The sequence below is a fragment of the Marmota flaviventris genome, chromosome 17 (assembly GCF_047511675.1).
Source record: "Marmota flaviventris isolate mMarFla1 chromosome 17, mMarFla1.hap1, whole genome shotgun sequence".
Lineage (NCBI taxonomy): Eukaryota > Metazoa > Chordata > Mammalia > Rodentia > Sciuridae > Marmota > Marmota flaviventris.
Window position 1 is genome coordinate 47,707,521 of NC_092514.1, and position 18,260 is coordinate 47,725,780.

The 18,260-nt window shown below is 50.8% G+C and overlaps 1 long non-coding RNA gene across 1 annotated transcript in view; it reads left to right on the forward strand.

The window, feature by feature from the left end:
* The first annotated feature begins 3,529 nt into the window (after positions 1-3,529).
* The window catches only part of LOC139702435 (uncharacterized), a 42,292-nt gene continuing 27,561 nt past the window's right edge, over positions 3,530-18,260 (forward strand). The window contains exons 1-8 of the long non-coding RNA XR_011705048.1: positions 3,530-3,639; positions 5,416-5,529; positions 7,308-7,421; positions 9,199-9,312; positions 11,092-11,205; positions 12,985-13,098; positions 14,877-14,990; positions 16,771-16,884. This is a non-coding gene — a long non-coding RNA (uncharacterized lncRNA). The remainder of the gene's footprint in view (positions 3,640-5,415; positions 5,530-7,307; positions 7,422-9,198; positions 9,313-11,091; positions 11,206-12,984; positions 13,099-14,876; positions 14,991-16,770; positions 16,885-18,260) is intronic.

Genomic DNA, 18,260 nt, shown 5'->3' on the forward strand with positions numbered 1-18,260 from the left:
CTCCATTCCCACCATTGATAGCAGGCCCCCCAGCCTGGGCAGCCCAACCCACTCAGCCCTTGGTGCTGACAGACGTAGAAATCCCACCGTGGGGGCCCATGTCAGCACCCACACACATTCTGTCATGTATGACTAAAAAAAATAAGTAAAAATTAAAAAAAAAAGGTGGCAGACTGGAGCTGTCTACTGCTGAGGCCCTGTGAGTACTGTTGGGCTTTGGGCCCTGGTGAGAGAGTAGGAAGTTCCTACTGGAGTCAGATGGAGGCCCCAGATGTGGGGGAAGGGGGACTGTGAAGTCATAATGGTGTTCATGAGGGTGGCCCCCCAAGGGAGCCCCTGGCTGCAGAGCCAAGCCTGCCAAAGTGCTGGGAGAGGGCCTGGGAGGAAGGGCCAAGGAACAGTTGGCAGGCTGTGGAAGAGGGGGACACAAAGTTTGGAGGTAGGAGGGTGTCTCTGGGAGGAGAGAGCAGCGCCCACCCACTTTGGGCGGGGAGGCAGTGCTGGGGTGGTAAGGCAGGGTCTGGCTGAGGCCCACTGGTGCCAGAGGCTTGGCCCCTCCCCAGGTAGAGGGGCCCACACATGGGCTGGGGTTGGGGGGCATGGTATAGCTGTCCCAGATGGCCTGGGACTCACCCATCAGAAGGCAGTGGATGTGCTGCGGAGCTTTCTGTTTCTCCCAGTTCAGGTCCTCAGTGGTGACTGGACAGGCCAGTTCCAGAAGTGGTGGCAGCCTCAGAGGTCCCCCTATTGATGTGACGGCAAAGGAAACTTTCATTTCTGTGGCCTACCCGTATTCCCCATGGATGAGCATTTCTTCCTTGGCAATGGCTGTCCCGCTCTGCCTACAGCCACCTTCTCACACTGGGCCTTCTTTGCCATCCATTTCCCTGCAAATGCCATGATCTTGTTATTTTTTAGTGCTGAGTAATATTTCGTTGTGTATAAATGCCACATTTTTTAATCCATTCATCTATTGAAGGGCATCTAGGTTGGTTCCCCATTCTAGCTATTGTGAATTGTGCTGCTGTAAACATTGATGTGGCTGTGTCCCTGTAGTATGCTCTTCTTAGGTCTTTTGGGTATAATCCAAGAAGGAGAATAGCTGGGTCAAATGGTGGTTCCATTCCCAGCTTTCCAAGGAATCTCCATACTGCTTTCCAAATTGGCTGCACCAATTTGCAGTCCCACCAGCAATGTATGAGTGTACCTTCCCCCCCCCCCCCCCATCCTCGCCAGCACTTATTGTTGTTTGACTTCATAATGGCTGCCTTTCTGACTGGAGTGAGATGGTATCTTAGGGTGGTTTTGATTTGCATTTCTCTGATTGCTAGAGATGGTGAGCATTTTTTCATGTATTTGTTAATTGATTGTATGTCCTCTTCTGAGAAGTTTCTGTCCAAGTCCTTGTCCCATTTGTTGATTGGGTTATCTGCTTTTTTGTTGTTTAACTTTTTGAGTTCTTTGTACACTCTAGAGGTTAGAGCTCTATCTGATGTTTGAGGGGTAAAAATTGGTTCCCAGGATGTAGGCTCCCTATTCACCTCGCATATTATTTCTCTTGCTGAGAAAAAACTTTTTCAGTTTGAATTCGTCCCATTTGTTGATTCTTGGTTTTAACTCTTGTGCTATAGGAGTCTTATTAAGGAATTTGGGGCCTGCCCCCACGAGATGAAGATGAGGACCAACTTTATCTTCTATTAGACGCAGAGTCTCTGGTCTGATTCCTCAGTCTGCCGTCTTGAAAGGTACCTAAACACGCTCCCCGAGGGAAGAAGCCCCTCATCCCTAGAGCCACCATCCCACCTGGGGTTTCTGACAGGAAGAAGCCCAGAGCCCCCACCTCTGCCAGCTGTCAGTAGTTTGGACACCTGGGATCTCCAGGTCCAGGGGTAGCTCCATTCCCACCATTGATAGCAGGCCCCCCAGCCTGGGCAGCCCAACCCACTCAGCCCTTGGTGCTGACAGACGTAGAAATCCCACCGTGGGGGCCCATGTCAGCACCCACACACATTCTGTCATGTATGACTAAAAAAAATAAGTAAAAATTAAAAAAAAAAGGTGGCAGACTGGAGCTGTCTACTGCTGAGGCCCTGTGAGGTACTGTTGGGCTTTGGGCCCTGGTGAGAGAGTAGGAAGTTCCTACTGGAGTCAGATGGAGGCCCCAGATGTGGGGGAAGGGGGACTGTGAAGTCATAATGGTGTTCATGAGGGTGGCCCCCCAAGGGAGCCCCTGGCTGCAGAGCCAAGCCTGCCAAAGTGCTGGGAGAGGGCCTGGGAGGAAGGGCCAAGGAACAGTTGGCAGGCTGTGGAAGAGGGGGACACAAAGTTTGGAGGTAGGAGGGTGTCTCTGGGAGGAGAGAGCAGCGCCCACCCACTTTGGGCGGGGAGGCAGTGCTGGGGTGGTAAGGCAGGGTCTGGCTGAGGCCCACTGGTGCCAGAGGCTTGGCCCCTCCCCAGGTAGAGGGGCCCACACATGGGCTGGGGTTGGGGGGCATGGTATAGCTGTCCCAGATGGCCTGGGACTCACCCATCAGAAGGCAGTGGATGTGCTGCGGAGCTTTCTGTTTCTCCCAGTTCAGGTCCTCAGTGGTGACTGGACAGGCCAGTTCCAGAAGTGGTGGCAGCCTCAGAGGTCCCCCTATTGATGTGACGGCAAAGGAAACTTTCATTTCTGTGGCCTACCCGTATTCCCCATGGATGAGCATTTCTTCCTTGGCAATGGCTGTCCCGCTCTGCCTACAGCCACCTTCTCACACTGGGCCTTCTTTGCCATCCATTTCCCTGCAAATGCCATGATCTTGTTATTTTTTAGTGCTGAGTAATATTTCGTTGTGTATAAATGCCACATTTTTTAATCCATTCATCTATTGAAGGGCATCTAGGTTGGTTCCCCATTCTAGCTATTGTGAATTGTGCTGCTGTAAACATTGATGTGGCTGTGTCCCTGTAGTATGCTCTTCTTAGGTCTTTTGGGTATAATCCAAGAAGGAGAATAGCTGGGTCAAATGGTGGTTCCATTCCCAGCTTTCCAAGGAATCTCCATACTGCTTTCCAAATTGGCTGCACCAATTTGCAGTCCCACCAGCAATGTATGAGTGTACCTTCCCCCCCCCCCCCCCATCCTCGCCAGCACTTATTGTTGTTTGACTTCATAATGGCTGCCTTTCTGACTGGAGTGAGATGGTATCTTAGGGTGGTTTTGATTTGCATTTCTCTGATTGCTAGAGATGGTGAGCATTTTTTCATGTATTTGTTAATTGATTGTATGTCCTCTTCTGAGAAGTTTCTGTCCAAGTCCTTGTCCCATTTGTTGATTGGGTTATCTGCTTTTTTGTTGTTTAACTTTTTGAGTTCTTTGTACACTCTAGAGGTTAGAGCTCTATCTGATGTTTGAGGGGTAAAAATTGGTTCCCAGGATGTAGGCTCCCTATTCACCTCGCATATTATTTCTCTTGCTGAGAAAAAACTTTTTCAGTTTGAATTCGTCCCATTTGTTGATTCTTGGTTTTAACTCTTGTGCTATAGGAGTCTTATTAAGGAATTTGGGGCCTGCCCCCACGAGATGAAGATGAGGACCAACTTTATCTTCTATTAGACGCAGAGTCTCTGGTCTGATTCCTCAGTCTGCCGTCTTGAAAGGTACCTAAACACGCTCCCCGAGGGAAGAAGCCCCTCATCCCTAGAGCCACCATCCCACCTGGGGTTTCTGACAGGAAGAAGCCCAGAGCCCCCACCTCTGCCAGCTGTCAGTAGTTTGGACACCTGGGATCTCCAGGTCCAGGGGTAGCTCCATTCCCACCATTGATAGCAGGCCCCCCAGCCTGGGCAGCCCAACCCACTCAGCCCTTGGTGCTGACAGACGTAGAAATCCCACCGTGGGGGCCCATGTCAGCACCCACACACATTCTGTCATGTATGACTAAAAAAAATAAGTAAAAATTAAAAAAAAAAGGTGGCAGACTGGAGCTGTCTACTGCTGAGGCCCTGTGAGTACTGTTGGGCTTTGGGCCCTGGTGAGAGAGTAGGAAGTTCCTACTGGAGTCAGATGGAGGCCCCAGATGTGGGGGAAGGGGGACTGTGAAGTCATAATGGTGTTCATGAGGGTGGCCCCCCAAGGGAGCCCCTGGCTGCAGAGCCAAGCCTGCCAAAGTGCTGGGAGAGGGCCTGGGAGGAAGGGCCAAGGAACAGTTGGCAGGCTGTGGAAGAGGGGGACACAAAGTTTGGAGGTAGGAGGGTGTCTCTGGGAGGAGAGAGCAGCGCCCACCCACTTTGGGCGGGGAGGCAGTGCTGGGGTGGTAAGGCAGGGTCTGGCTGAGGCCCACTGGTGCCAGAGGCTTGGCCCCTCCTCCCCAGGTAGAGGGGCCCACACATGGGCTGGGGTTGGGGGGCATGGTATAGGCTGTCCCAGATGGCCTGGGACTCACCCATCAGAAGGCAGTGGATGCTGCGGAGCTTTCTGTTTCTCCAGTTCAGGTCCTCAGTGGTGACTGGACAGGCCAGTTCCAGAAGTGGTGGCAGCCTCAGAGGTCCCCCTATTGATGTGACGGCAAAGGAAACTTTCATTTCTGTGGCCTACCCGTATTCCCCATGGATGAGCATTTCTTCCTGGCAATGGCTGTCCCGCTCTGCCTACAGCCACCTTCTCACACTGGGCCTTCTTTGCCATCCATTTCCCTGCAAATGCCATGATCTTGTTATTTTTTAGTGCTGAGTAATATTTCGTTGTGTATAAATGCCACATTTTTTAATCCATTCATCTATTGAAGGGCATCTAGGTTGGTTCCCCATTCTAGCTATTGTGAATTGTGCTGCTGTAAACATTGATGTGGCTGTGTCCCTGTAGTATGCTCTTCTTAGGTCTTTTGGGTATAATCCAAGAAGGAGAATAGCTGGGTCAAATGGTGGTTCCATTCCCAGCTTTCCAAGGAATCTCCATACTGCTTTCCAAATTGGCTGCACCAATTTGCAGTCCCACCAGCAATGTATGAGTGTACCTTCCCCCCCCCCCCATCCTCGCCAGCACTTATTGTTGTTTGACTTCATAATGGCTGCCTTTCTGACTGGAGTGAGATGGTATCTTAGGGTGGTTTTGATTTGCATTTCTCTGATTGCTAGAGATGGTGAGCATTTTTTCATGTATTTGTTAATTGATTGTATGTCCTCTTCTGAGAAGTTTCTGTCCAAGTCCTTGGCCCATTTGTTGATTGGGTTATCTGCTTTTTTGTTGTTTAACTTTTTGAGTTCTTTGTACACTCTAGAGGTTAGAGCTCTATCTGATGTTTGAGGGGTAAAAATTGGTTCCCAGGATGTAGGCTCCCTATTCACCTCGCATATTATTTCTCTTGCTGAGAAAAAACTTTTTCAGTTTGAATTCGTCCCATTTGTTGATTCTTGGTTTTAACTCTTGTGCTATAGGAGTCTTATTAAGGAATTTGGGGCCTGCCCCCACGAGATGAAGATGAGGACCAACTTTATCTTCTATTAGACGCAGAGTCTCTGGTCTGATTCCTCAGTCTGCCGTCTTGAAAGGTACCTAAACACGCTCCCCGAGGGAAGAAGCCCCTCATCCCTAGAGCCACCATCCCACCTGGGGTTTCTGACAGGAGGAAGCCCAGAGCCCCCACCTCTGCCAGCTGTCAGTAGTTTGGACACCTGGGATCTCCAGGTCCAGGGGTAGCTCCATTCCCACCATTGATAGCAGGCCCCCCAGCCTGGGCAGCCCAACCCACTCAGCCCTTGGTGCTGACAGACGTAGAAATCCCACCGTGGGGGCCCATGTCAGCACCCACACACATTCTGTCATGTATGACTAAAAAAAATAAGTAAAAATTAAAAAAAAAAGGTGGCAGACTGGAGCTGTCTACTGCTGAGGCCCTGTGAGTACTGTTGGGCTTTGGGCCCTGGTGAGAGAGTAGGAAGTTCCTACTGGAGTCAGATGGAGGCCCCAGATGTGGGGGAAGGGGGACTGTGAAGTCATAATGGTGTTCATGAGGGTGGCCCCCCAAGGGAGCCCCTGGCTGCAGAGCCAAGCCTGCCAAAGTGCTGGGAGAGGGCCTGGGAGGAAGGGCCAAGGAACAGTTGGCAGGCTGTGGAAGAGGGGGACACAAAGTTTGGAGGTAGGAGGGTGTCTCTGGGAGGAGAGAGCAGCGCCCACCCACTTTGGGCGGGGAGGCAGTGCTGGGGTGGTAAGGCAGGGTCTGGCTGAGGCCCACTGGTGCCAGAGGCTTGGCCCCTCCCCAGGTAGAGGGGCCCACACATGGGCTGGGGTTGGGGGGCATGGTATAGCTGTCCCAGATGGCCTGGGACTCACCCATCAGAAGGCAGTGGATGTGCTGCGGAGCTTTCTGTTTCTCCCAGTTCAGGTCCTCAGTGGTGACTGGACAGGCCAGTTCCAGAAGTGGTGGCAGCCTCAGAGGTCCCCCTATTGATGTGACGGCAAAGGAAACTTTCATTTCTGTGGCCTACCCGTATTCCCCATGGATGAGCATTTCTTCCTTGGCAATGGCTGTCCCGCTCTGCCTACAGCCACCTTCTCACACTGGGCCTTCTTTGCCATCCATTTCCCTGCAAATGCCATGATCTTGTTATTTTTTAGTGCTGAGTAATATTTCGTTGTGTATAAATGCCACATTTTTTAATCCATTCATCTATTGAAGGGCATCTAGGTTGGTTCCCCATTCTAGCTATTGTGAATTGTGCTGCTGTAAACATTGATGTGGCTGTGTCCCTGTAGTATGCTCTTCTTAGGTCTTTTGGGTATAATCCAAGAAGGAGAATAGCTGGGTCAAATGGTGGTTCCATTCCCAGCTTTCCAAGGAATCTCCATACTGCTTTCCAAATTGGCTGCACCAATTTGCAGTCCCACCAGCAATGTATGAGTGTACCTTCCCCCCCCCGCCCCATCCTCGCCAGCACTTATTGTTGTTTGACTTCATAATGGCTGCCTTTCTGACTGGAGTGAGATGGTATCTTAGGGTGGTTTTGATTTGCATTTCTCTGATTGCTAGAGATGGTGAGCATTTTTTCATGTATTTGTTAATTGATTGTATGTCCTCTTCTGAGAAGTTTCTGTCCAAGTCCTTGGCCCATTTGTTGATTGGGTTATCTGCTTTTTTGTTGTTTAACTTTTTGAGTTCTTTGTACACTCTAGAGGTTAGAGCTCTATCTGATGTTTGAGGGGTAAAAATTGGTTCCCAGGATGTAGGCTCCCTATTCACCTCGCATATTATTTCTCTTGCTGAGAAAAAACTTTTTCAGTTTGAATTCGTCCCATTTGTTGATTCTTGGTTTTAACTCTTGTGCTATAGGAGTCTTATTAAGGAATTTGGGGCCTGCCCCCACGAGATGAAGATGAGGACCAACTTTATCTTCTATTAGACGCAGAGTCTCTGGTCTGATTCCTCAGTCTGCCGTCTTGAAAGGTACCTAAACACGCTCCCCGAGGGAAGAAGCCCCTCATCCCTAGAGCCACCATCCCACCTGGGGTTTCTGACAGGAAGAAGCCCAGAGCCCCCACCTCTGCCAGCTGTCAGTAGTTTGGACACCTGGGATCTCCAGGTCCAGGGGTAGCTCCATTCCCACCATTGATAGCAGGCCCCCCAGCCTGGGCAGCCCAACCCACTCAGCCCTTGGTGCTGACAGACGTAGAAATCCCACCGTGGGGGCCCATGTCAGCACCCACACACATTCTGTCATGTATGACTAAAAAAAATAAGTAAAAATTAAAAAAAAAAGGTGGCAGACTGGAGCTGTCTACTGCTGAGGCCCTGTGAGTACTGTTGGGCTTTGGGCCCTGGTGAGAGAGTAGGAAGTTCCTACTGGAGTCAGATGGAGGCCCCAGATGTGGGGGAAGGGGGACTGTGAAGTCATAATGGTGTTCATGAGGGTGGCCCCCCAAGGGAGCCCCTGGCTGCAGAGCCAAGCCTGCCAAAGTGCTGGGAGAGGGCCTGGGAGGAAGGGCCAAGGAACAGTTGGCAGGCTGTGGAAGAGGGGGACACAAAGTTTGGAGGTAGGAGGGTGTCTCTGGGAGGAGAGAGCAGCGCCCACCCACTTTGGGCGGGGAGGCAGTGCTGGGGTGGTAAGGCAGGGTCTGGCTGAGGCCCACTGGTGCCAGAGGCTTGGCCCCTCCCCAGGTAGAGGGGCCCACACATGGGCTGGGGTTGGGGGGCATGGTATAGCTGTCCCAGATGGCCTGGGACTCACCCATCAGAAGGCAGTGGATGTGCTGCGGAGCTTTCTGTTTCTCCCAGTTCAGGTCCTCAGTGGTGACTGGACAGGCCAGTTCCAGAAGTGGTGGCAGCCTCAGAGGTCCCCCTATTGATGTGACGGCAAAGGAAACTTTCATTTCTGTGGCCTACCCGTATTCCCCATGGATGAGCATTTCTTCCTTGGCAATGGCTGTCCCGCTCTGCCTACAGCCACCTTCTCACACTGGGCCTTCTTTGCCATCCATTTCCCTGCAAATGCCATGATCTTGTTATTTTTTAGTGCTGAGTAATATTTCGTTGTGTATAAATGCCACATTTTTTAATCCATTCATCTATTGAAGGGCATCTAGGTTGGTTCCCCATTCTAGCTATTGTGAATTGTGCTGCTGTAAACATTGATGTGGCTGTGTCCCTGTAGTATGCTCTTCTTAGGTCTTTTGGGTATAATCCAAGAAGGAGAATAGCTGGGTCAAATGGTGGTTCCATTCCCAGCTTTCCAAGGAATCTCCATACTGCTTTCCAAATTGGCTGCACCAATTTGCAGTCCCACCAGCAATGTATGAGTGTACCTTCCCCCCCCCCCCCATCCTCGCCAGCACTTATTGTTGTTTGACTTCATAATGGCTGCCTTTCTGACTGGAGTGAGATGGTATCTTAGGGTGGTTTTGATTTGCATTTCTCTGATTGCTAGAGATGGTGAGCATTTTTTCATGTATTTGTTAATTGATTGTATGTCCTCTTCTGAGAAGTTTCTGTCCAAGTCCTTGGCCCATTTGTTGATTGGGTTATCTGCTTTTTTGTTGTTTAACTTTTTGAGTTCTTTGTACACTCTAGAGGTTAGAGCTCTATCTGATGTTTGAGGGGTAAAAATTGGTTCCCAGGATGTAGGCTCCCTATTCACCTCGCATATTATTTCTCTTGCTGAGAAAAAACTTTTTCAGTTTGAATTCGTCCCATTTGTTGATTCTTGGTTTTAACTCTTGTGCTATAGGAGTCTTATTAAGGAATTTGGGGCCTGCCCCCACGAGATGAAGATGAGGACCAACTTTATCTTCTATTAGACGCAGAGTCTCTGGTCTGATTCCTCAGTCTGCCGTCTTGAAAGGTACCTAAACACGCTCCCCGAGGGAAGAAGCCCCTCATCCCTAGAGCCACCATCCCACCTGGGGTTTCTGACAGGAGGAAGCCCAGAGCCCCCACCTCTGCCAGCTGTCAGTAGTTTGGACACCTGGGATCTCCAGGTCCAGGGGTAGCTCCATTCCCACCATTGATAGCAGGCCCCCCAGCCTGGGCAGCCCAACCCACTCAGCCCTTGGTGCTGACAGACGTAGAAATCCCACCGTGGGGGCCCATGTCAGCACCCACACACATTCTGTCATGTATGACTAAAAAAAATAAGTAAAAATTAAAAAAAAAAGGTGGCAGACTGGAGCTGTCTACTGCTGAGGCCCTGTGAGTACTGTTGGGCTTTGGGCCCTGGTGAGAGAGTAGGAAGTTCCTACTGGAGTCAGATGGAGGCCCCAGATGTGGGGGAAGGGGGACTGTGAAGTCATAATGGTGTTCATGAGGGTGGCCCCCCAAGGGAGCCCCTGGCTGCAGAGCCAAGCCTGCCAAAGTGCTGGGAGAGGGCCTGGGAGGAAGGGCCAAGGAACAGTTGGCAGGCTGTGGAAGAGGGGGACACAAAGTTTGGAGGTAGGAGGGTGTCTCTGGGAGGAGAGAGCAGCGCCCACCCACTTTGGGCGGGGAGGCAGTGCTGGGGTGGTAAGGCAGGGTCTGGCTGAGGCCCACTGGTGCCAGAGGCTTGGCCCCTCCCCAGGTAGAGGGGCCCACACATGGGCTGGGGTTGGGGGGCATGGTATAGCTGTCCCAGATGGCCTGGGACTCACCCATCAGAAGGCAGTGGATGTGCTGCGGAGCTTTCTGTTTCTCCCAGTTCAGGTCCTCAGTGGTGACTGGACAGGCCAGTTCCAGAAGTGGTGGCAGCCTCAGAGGTCCCCCTATTGATGTGACGGCAAAGGAAACTTTCATTTCTGTGGCCTACCCGTATTCCCCATGGATGAGCATTTCTTCCTTGGCAATGGCTGTCCCGCTCTGCCTACAGCCACCTTCTCACACTGGGCCTTCTTTGCCATCCATTTCCCTGCAAATGCCATGATCTTGTTATTTTTTAGTGCTGAGTAATATTTCGTTGTGTATAAATGCCACATTTTTTAATCCATTCATCTATTGAAGGGCATCTAGGTTGGTTCCCCATTCTAGCTATTGTGAATTGTGCTGCTGTAAACATTGATGTGGCTGTGTCCCTGTAGTATGCTCTTCTTAGGTCTTTTGGGTATAATCCAAGAAGGAGAATAGCTGGGTCAAATGGTGGTTCCATTCCCAGCTTTCCAAGGAATCTCCATACTGCTTTCCAAATTGGCTGCACCAATTTGCAGTCCCACCAGCAATGTATGAGTGTACCTTCCCCCCCCCCGCCCCATCCTCGCCAGCACTTATTGTTGTTTGACTTCATAATGGCTGCCTTTCTGACTGGAGTGAGATGGTATCTTAGGGTGGTTTTGATTTGCATTTCTCTGATTGCTAGAGATGGTGAGCATTTTTTCATGTATTTGTTAATTGATTGTATGTCCTCTTCTGAGAAGTTTCTGTCCAAGTCCTTGGCCCATTTGTTGATTGGGTTATCTGCTTTTTTGTTGTTTAACTTTTTGAGTTCTTTGTACACTCTAGAGGTTAGAGCTCTATCTGATGTTTGAGGGGTAAAAATTGGTTCCCAGGATGTAGGCTCCCTATTCACCTCGCATATTATTTCTCTTGCTGAGAAAAAACTTTTTCAGTTTGAATTCGTCCCATTTGTTGATTCTTGGTTTTAACTCTTGTGCTATAGGAGTCTTATTAAGGAATTTGGGGCCTGCCCCCACGAGATGAAGATGAGGACCAACTTTATCTTCTATTAGACGCAGAGTCTCTGGTCTGATTCCTCAGTCTGCCGTCTTGAAAGGTACCTAAACACGCTCCCCGAGGGAAGAAGCCCCTCATCCCTAGAGCCACCATCCCACCTGGGGTTTCTGACAGGAAGAAGCCCAGAGCCCCCACCTCTGCCAGCTGTCAGTAGTTTGGACACCTGGGATCTCCAGGTCCAGGGGTAGCTCCATTCCCACCATTGATAGCAGGCCCCCCAGCCTGGGCAGCCCAACCCACTCAGCCCTTGGTGCTGACAGACGTAGAAATCCCACCGTGGGGGCCCATGTCAGCACCCACACACATTCTGTCATGTATGACTAAAAAAAATAAGTAAAAATTAAAAAAAAAAGGTGGCAGACTGGAGCTGTCTACTGCTGAGGCCCTGTGAGTACTGTTGGGCTTTGGGCCCTGGTGAGAGAGTAGGAAGTTCCTACTGGAGTCAGATGGAGGCCCCAGATGTGGGGGAAGGGGGACTGTGAAGTCATAATGGTGTTCATGAGGGTGGCCCCCCAAGGGAGCCCCTGGCTGCAGAGCCAAGCCTGCCAAAGTGCTGGGAGAGGGCCTGGGAGGAAGGGCCAAGGAACAGTTGGCAGGCTGTGGAAGAGGGGGACACAAAGTTTGGAGGTAGGAGGGTGTCTCTGGGAGGAGAGAGCAGCGCCCACCCACTTTGGGCGGGGAGGCAGTGCTGGGGTGGTAAGGCAGGGTCTGGCTGAGGCCCACTGGTGCCAGAGGCTTGGCCCCTCCCCAGGTAGAGGGGCCCACACATGGGCTGGGGTTGGGGGGCATGGTATAGCTGTCCCAGATGGCCTGGGACTCACCCATCAGAAGGCAGTGGATGTGCTGCGGAGCTTTCTGTTTCTCCCAGTTCAGGTCCTCAGTGGTGACTGGACAGGCCAGTTCCAGAAGTGGTGGCAGCCTCAGAGGTCCCCCTATTGATGTGACGGCAAAGGAAACTTTCATTTCTGTGGCCTACCCGTATTCCCCATGGATGAGCATTTCTTCCTTGGCAATGGCTGTCCCGCTCTGCCTACAGCCACCTTCTCACACTGGGCCTTCTTTGCCATCCATTTCCCTGCAAATGCCATGATCTTGTTATTTTTTAGTGCTGAGTAATATTTCGTTGTGTATAAATGCCACATTTTTTAATCCATTCATCTATTGAAGGGCATCTAGGTTGGTTCCCCATTCTAGCTATTGTGAATTGTGCTGCTGTAAACATTGATGTGGCTGTGTCCCTGTAGTATGCTCTTCTTAGGTCTTTTGGGTATAATCCAAGAAGGAGAATAGCTGGGTCAAATGGTGGTTCCATTCCCAGCTTTCCAAGGAATCTCCATACTGCTTTCCAAATTGGCTGCACCAATTTGCAGTCCCACCAGCAATGTATGAGTGTACCTTCCCCCCCCCCGCCCCATCCTCGCCAGCACTTATTGTTGTTTGACTTCATAATGGCTGCCTTTCTGACTGGAGTGAGATGGTATCTTAGGGTGGTTTTGATTTGCATTTCTCTGATTGCTAGAGATGGTGAGCATTTTTTCATGTATTTGTTAATTGATTGTATGTCCTCTTCTGAGAAGTTTCTGTCCAAGTCCTTGGCCCATTTGTTGATTGGGTTATCTGCTTTTTTGTTGTTTAACTTTTTGAGTTCTTTGTACACTCTAGAGGTTAGAGCTCTATCTGATGTTTGAGGGGTAAAAATTGGTTCCCAGGATGTAGGCTCCCTATTCACCTCGCATATTATTTCTCTTGCTGAGAAAAAACTTTTTCAGTTTGAATTCGTCCCATTTGTTGATTCTTGGTTTTAACTCTTGTGCTATAGGAGTCTTATTAAGGAATTTGGGGCCTGCCCCCACGAGATGAAGATGAGGACCAACTTTATCTTCTATTAGACGCAGAGTCTCTGGTCTGATTCCTCAGTCTGCCGTCTTGAAAGGTACCTAAACACGCTCCCCGAGGGAAGAAGCCCCTCATCCCTAGAGCCACCATCCCACCTGGGGTTTCTGACAGGAGGAAGCCCAGAGCCCCCACCTCTGCCAGCTGTCAGTAGTTTGGACACCTGGGATCTCCAGGTCCAGGGGTAGCTCCATTCCCACCATTGATAGCAGGCCCCCCAGCCTGGGCAGCCCAACCCACTCAGCCCTTGGTGCTGACAGACGTAGAAATCCCACCGTGGGGGCCCATGTCAGCACCCACACACATTCTGTCATGTATGACTAAAAAAAATAAGTAAAAATTAAAAAAAAAAGGTGGCAGACTGGAGCTGTCTACTGCTGAGGCCCTGTGAGTACTGTTGGGCTTTGGGCCCTGGTGAGAGAGTAGGAAGTTCCTACTGGAGTCAGATGGAGGCCCCAGATGTGGGGGAAGGGGGACTGTGAAGTCATAATGGTGTTCATGAGGGTGGCCCCCCAAGGGAGCCCCTGGCTGCAGAGCCAAGCCTGCCAAAGTGCTGGGAGAGGGCCTGGGAGGAAGGGCCAAGGAACAGTTGGCAGGCTGTGGAAGAGGGGGACACAAAGTTTGGAGGTAGGAGGGTGTCTCTGGGAGGAGAGAGCAGCGCCCACCCACTTTGGGCGGGGAGGCAGTGCTGGGGTGGTAAGGCAGGGTCTGGCTGAGGCCCACTGGTGCCAGAGGCTTGGCCCCTCCCCAGGTAGAGGGGCCCACACATGGGCTGGGGTTGGGGGGCATGGTATAGCTGTCCCAGATGGCCTGGGACTCACCCATCAGAAGGCAGTGGATGTGCTGCGGAGCTTTCTGTTTCTCCCAGTTCAGGTCCTCAGTGGTGACTGGACAGGCCAGTTCCAGAAGTGGTGGCAGCCTCAGAGGTCCCCCTATTGATGTGACGGCAAAGGAAACTTTCATTTCTGTGGCCTACCCGTATTCCCCATGGATGAGCATTTCTTCCTTGGCAATGGCTGTCCCGCTCTGCCTACAGCCACCTTCTCACACTGGGCCTTCTTTGCCATCCATTTCCCTGCAAATGCCATGATCTTGTTATTTTTTAGTGCTGAGTAATATTTCGTTGTGTATAAATGCCACATTTTTTAATCCATTCATCTATTGAAGGGCATCTAGGTTGGTTCCCCATTCTAGCTATTGTGAATTGTGCTGCTGTAAACATTGATGTGGCTGTGTCCCTGTAGTATGCTCTTCTTAGGTCTTTTGGGTATAATCCAAGAAGGAGAATAGCTGGGTCAAATGGTGGTTCCATTCCCAGCTTTCCAAGGAATCTCCATACTGCTTTCCAAATTGGCTGCACCAATTTGCAGTCCCACCAGCAATGTATGAGTGTACCTTCCCCCCCCCCCCCCATCCTCGCCAGCACTTATTGTTGTTTGACTTCATAATGGCTGCCTTTCTGACTGGAGTGAGATGGTATCTTAGGGTGGTTTTGATTTGCATTTCTCTGATTGCTAGAGATGGTGAGCATTTTTTCATGTATTTGTTAATTGATTGTATGTCCTCTTCTGAGAAGTTTCTGTCCAAGTCCTTGTCCCATTTGTTGATTGGGTTATCTGCTTTTTTGTTGTTTAACTTTTTGAGTTCTTTGTACACTCCAGAGGTTAGAGCTCTATCTGATGTTTGAGGGGTAAAAATTGGTTCCCAGGATGTAGGCTCCCTATTCACCTCGCATATTATTTCTCTTGCTGAGAAAAAACTTTTTCAGTTTGAATTCATCCCATTTGTTGATTCTTGGTTTTAACTCTTGTGCTATAGGAGTCTTATTAAGGAATTTGGGGCCTGCCCCCACGAGATGAAGATGAGGACCAACTTTATCTTCTATTAGACGCAGAGTCTCTGGTCTGATTCCTCAGTCTGCCGTCTTGAAAGGTACCTAAACACGCTCCCCGAGGGAAGAAGCCCCTCATCCCTAGAGCCACCATCCCACCTGGGGTTTCTGACAGGAAGAAGCCCAGAGCCCCCACCTCTGCCAGCTGTCAGTAGTTTGGACACCTGGGATCTCCAGGTCCAGGGGTAGCTCCATTCCCACCATTGATAGCAGGCCCCCCAGCCTGGGCAGCCCAACCCACTCAGCCCTTGGTGCTGACAGACGTAGAAATCCCACCGTGGGGGCCCATGTCAGCACCCACACACATTCTGTCATGTATGACTAAAAAAAATAAGTAAAAATTAAAAAAAAAAGGTGGCAGACTGGAGCTGTCTACTGCTGAGGCCCTGTGAGTACTGTTGGGCTTTGGGCCCTGGTGAGAGAGTAGGAAGTTCCTACTGGAGTCAGATGGAGGCCCCAGATGTGGGGGAAGGGGGACTGTGAAGTCATAATGGTGTTCATGAGGGTGGCCCCCCAAGGGAGCCCCTGGCTGCAGAGCCAAGCCTGCCAAAGTGCTGGGAGAGGGCCTGGGAGGAAGGGCCAAGGAACAGTTGGCAGGCTGTGGAAGAGGGGGACACAAAGTTTGGAGGTAGGAGGGTGTCTCTGGGAGGAGAGAGCAGCGCCCACCCACTTTGGGCGGGGAGGCAGTGCTGGGGTGGTAAGGCAGGGTCTGGCTGAGGCCCACTGGTGCCAGAGGCTTGGCCCCTCCCCAGGTAGAGGGGCCCACACATGGGCTGGGGTTGGGGGGCATGGTATAGCTGTCCCAGATGGCCTGGGACTCACCCATCAGAAGGCAGTGGATGTGCTGCGGAGCTTTCTGTTTCTCCCAGTTCAGGTCCTCAGTGGTGACTGGACAGGCCAGTTCCAGAAGTGGTGGCAGCCTCAGAGGTCCCCCTATTGATGTGACGGCAAAGGAAACTTTCATTTCTGTGGCCTACCCGTATTCCCCATGGATGAGCATTTCTTCCTTGGCAATGGCTGTCCCGCTCTGCCTACAGCCACCTTCTCACACTGGGCCTTCTTTGCCATCCATTTCCCTGCAAATGCCATGATCTTGTTATTTTTTAGTGCTGAGTAATATTTCGTTGTGTATAAATGCCACATTTTTTAATCCATTCATCTATTGAAGGGCATCTAGGTTGGTTCCCCATTCTAGCTATTGTGAATTGTGCTGCTGTAAACATTGATGTGGCTGTGTCCCTGTAGTATGCTCTTCTTAGGTCTTTTGGGTATAATCCAAGAAGGAGAATAGCTGGGTCAAATGGTGGTTCCATTCCCAGCTTTCCAAGGAATCTCCATACTGCTTTCCAAATTGGCTGCACCAATTTGCAGTCCCACCAGCAATGTATGAGTGTACCTTCCCCCCCCCCCGCCCCATCCTCGCCAGCACTTATTGTTGTTTGACTTCATAATGGCTGCCTTTCTGACTGGAGTGAGATGGTATCTTAGGGTGGTTTTGATTTGCATTTCTCTGATTGCTAGAGATGGTGAGCATTTTTTCATGTATTTGTTAATTGATTGTATGTCCTCTTCTGAGAAGTTTCTGTCCAAGTCCTTGGCCCATTTGTTGATTGGGTTATCTGCTTTTTTGTTGTTTAACTTTTTGAGTTCTTTGTACACTCTAGAGGTTAGAGCTCTATCTGATGTTTGAGGGGTAAAAATTGGTTCCCAGGATGTAGGCTCCCTATTCACCTCGCATATTATTTCTCTTGCTGAGAAAAAACTTTTTCAGTTTGAATTCGTCCCATTTGTTGATTCTTGGTTTTAACTCTTGTGCTATAGGAGTCTTATTAAGGAATTTGGGGCCTGCCCCCACGAGATGAAGATGAGGACCAACTTTATCTTCTATTAGACGCAGAGTCTCTGGTCTGATTCCTCAGTCTGCCGTCTTGAAAGGTACCTAAACACGCTCCCCGAGGGAAGAAGCCCCTCATCCCTAGAGCCACCATCCCACCTGGGGTTTCTGACAGGAAGAAGCCCAGAGCCCCCACCTCTGCCAGCTGTCAGTAGTTTGGACACCTGGGATCTCCAGGTCCAGGGGTAGCTCCATTCCCACCATTGATAGCAGGCCCCCCAGCCTGGGCAGCCCAACCCACTCAGCCCTTGGTGCTGACAGACGTAGAAATCCCACCGTGGGGGCCCATGTCAGCACCCACACACATTCTGTCATGTATGACTAAAAAAAATAAGTAAAAATTAAAAAAAAAAGGTGGCAGACTGGAGCTGTCTACTGCTGAGGCCCTGTGAGTACTGTTGGGCTTTGGGCCCTGGTGAGAGAGTAGGAAGTTCCTACTGGAGTCAGATGGAGGCCCCAGATGTGGGGGAAGGGGGACTGTGAAGTCATAATGGTGTTCATGAGGGTGGCCCCCCAAGGGAGCCCCTGGCTGCAGAGCCAAGCCTGCCAAAGTGCTGGGAGAGGGCCTGGGAGGAAGGGCCAAGGAACAGTTGGCAGGCTGTGGAAGAGGGGGACACAAAGTTTGGAGGTAGGAGGGTGTCTCTGGGAGGAGAGAGCAGCGCCCACCCACTTTGGGCGGGGAGGCAGTGCTGGGGTGGTAAGGCAGGGTCTGGCTGAGGCCCACTGGTGCCAGAGGCTTGGCCCCTCCCCAGGTAGAGGGGCCCACACATGGGCTGGGGTTGGGGGGCATGGTATAGCTGTCCCAGATGGCCTGGGACTCACCCATCAGAAGGCAGTGGATGTGCTGCGGAGCTTTCTGTTTCTCCCAGTTCAGGTCCTCAGTGGTGACTGGACAGGCCAGTTCCAGAAGTGGTGGCAGCCTCAGAGGTCCCCCTATTGATGTGACGGCAAAGGAAACTTTCATTTCTGTGGCCTACCCGTATTCCCCATGGATGAGCATTTCTTCCTTGGCAATGGCTGTCCCGCTCTGCCTACAGCCACCTTCTCACACTGGGCCTTCTTTGCCATCCATTTCCCTGCAAATGCCATGATCTTGTTATTTTTTAGTGCTGAGTAATATTTCGTTGTGTATAAATGCCACATTTTTTAATCCATTCATCTATTGAAGGGCATCTAGGTTGGTTCCCCATTCTAGCTATTGTGAATTGTGCTGCTGTAAACATTGATGTGGCTGTGTCCCTGTAGTATGCTCTTCTTAGGTCTTTTGGGTATAATCCAAGAAGGAGAATAGCTGGGTCAAATGGTGGTTCCATTCCCAGCTTTCCAAGGAATCTCCATACTGCTTTCCAAATTGGCTGCACCAATTTGCAGTCCCACCAGCAATGTATGAGTGTACCTTCCCCCCCCCCCCCCATCC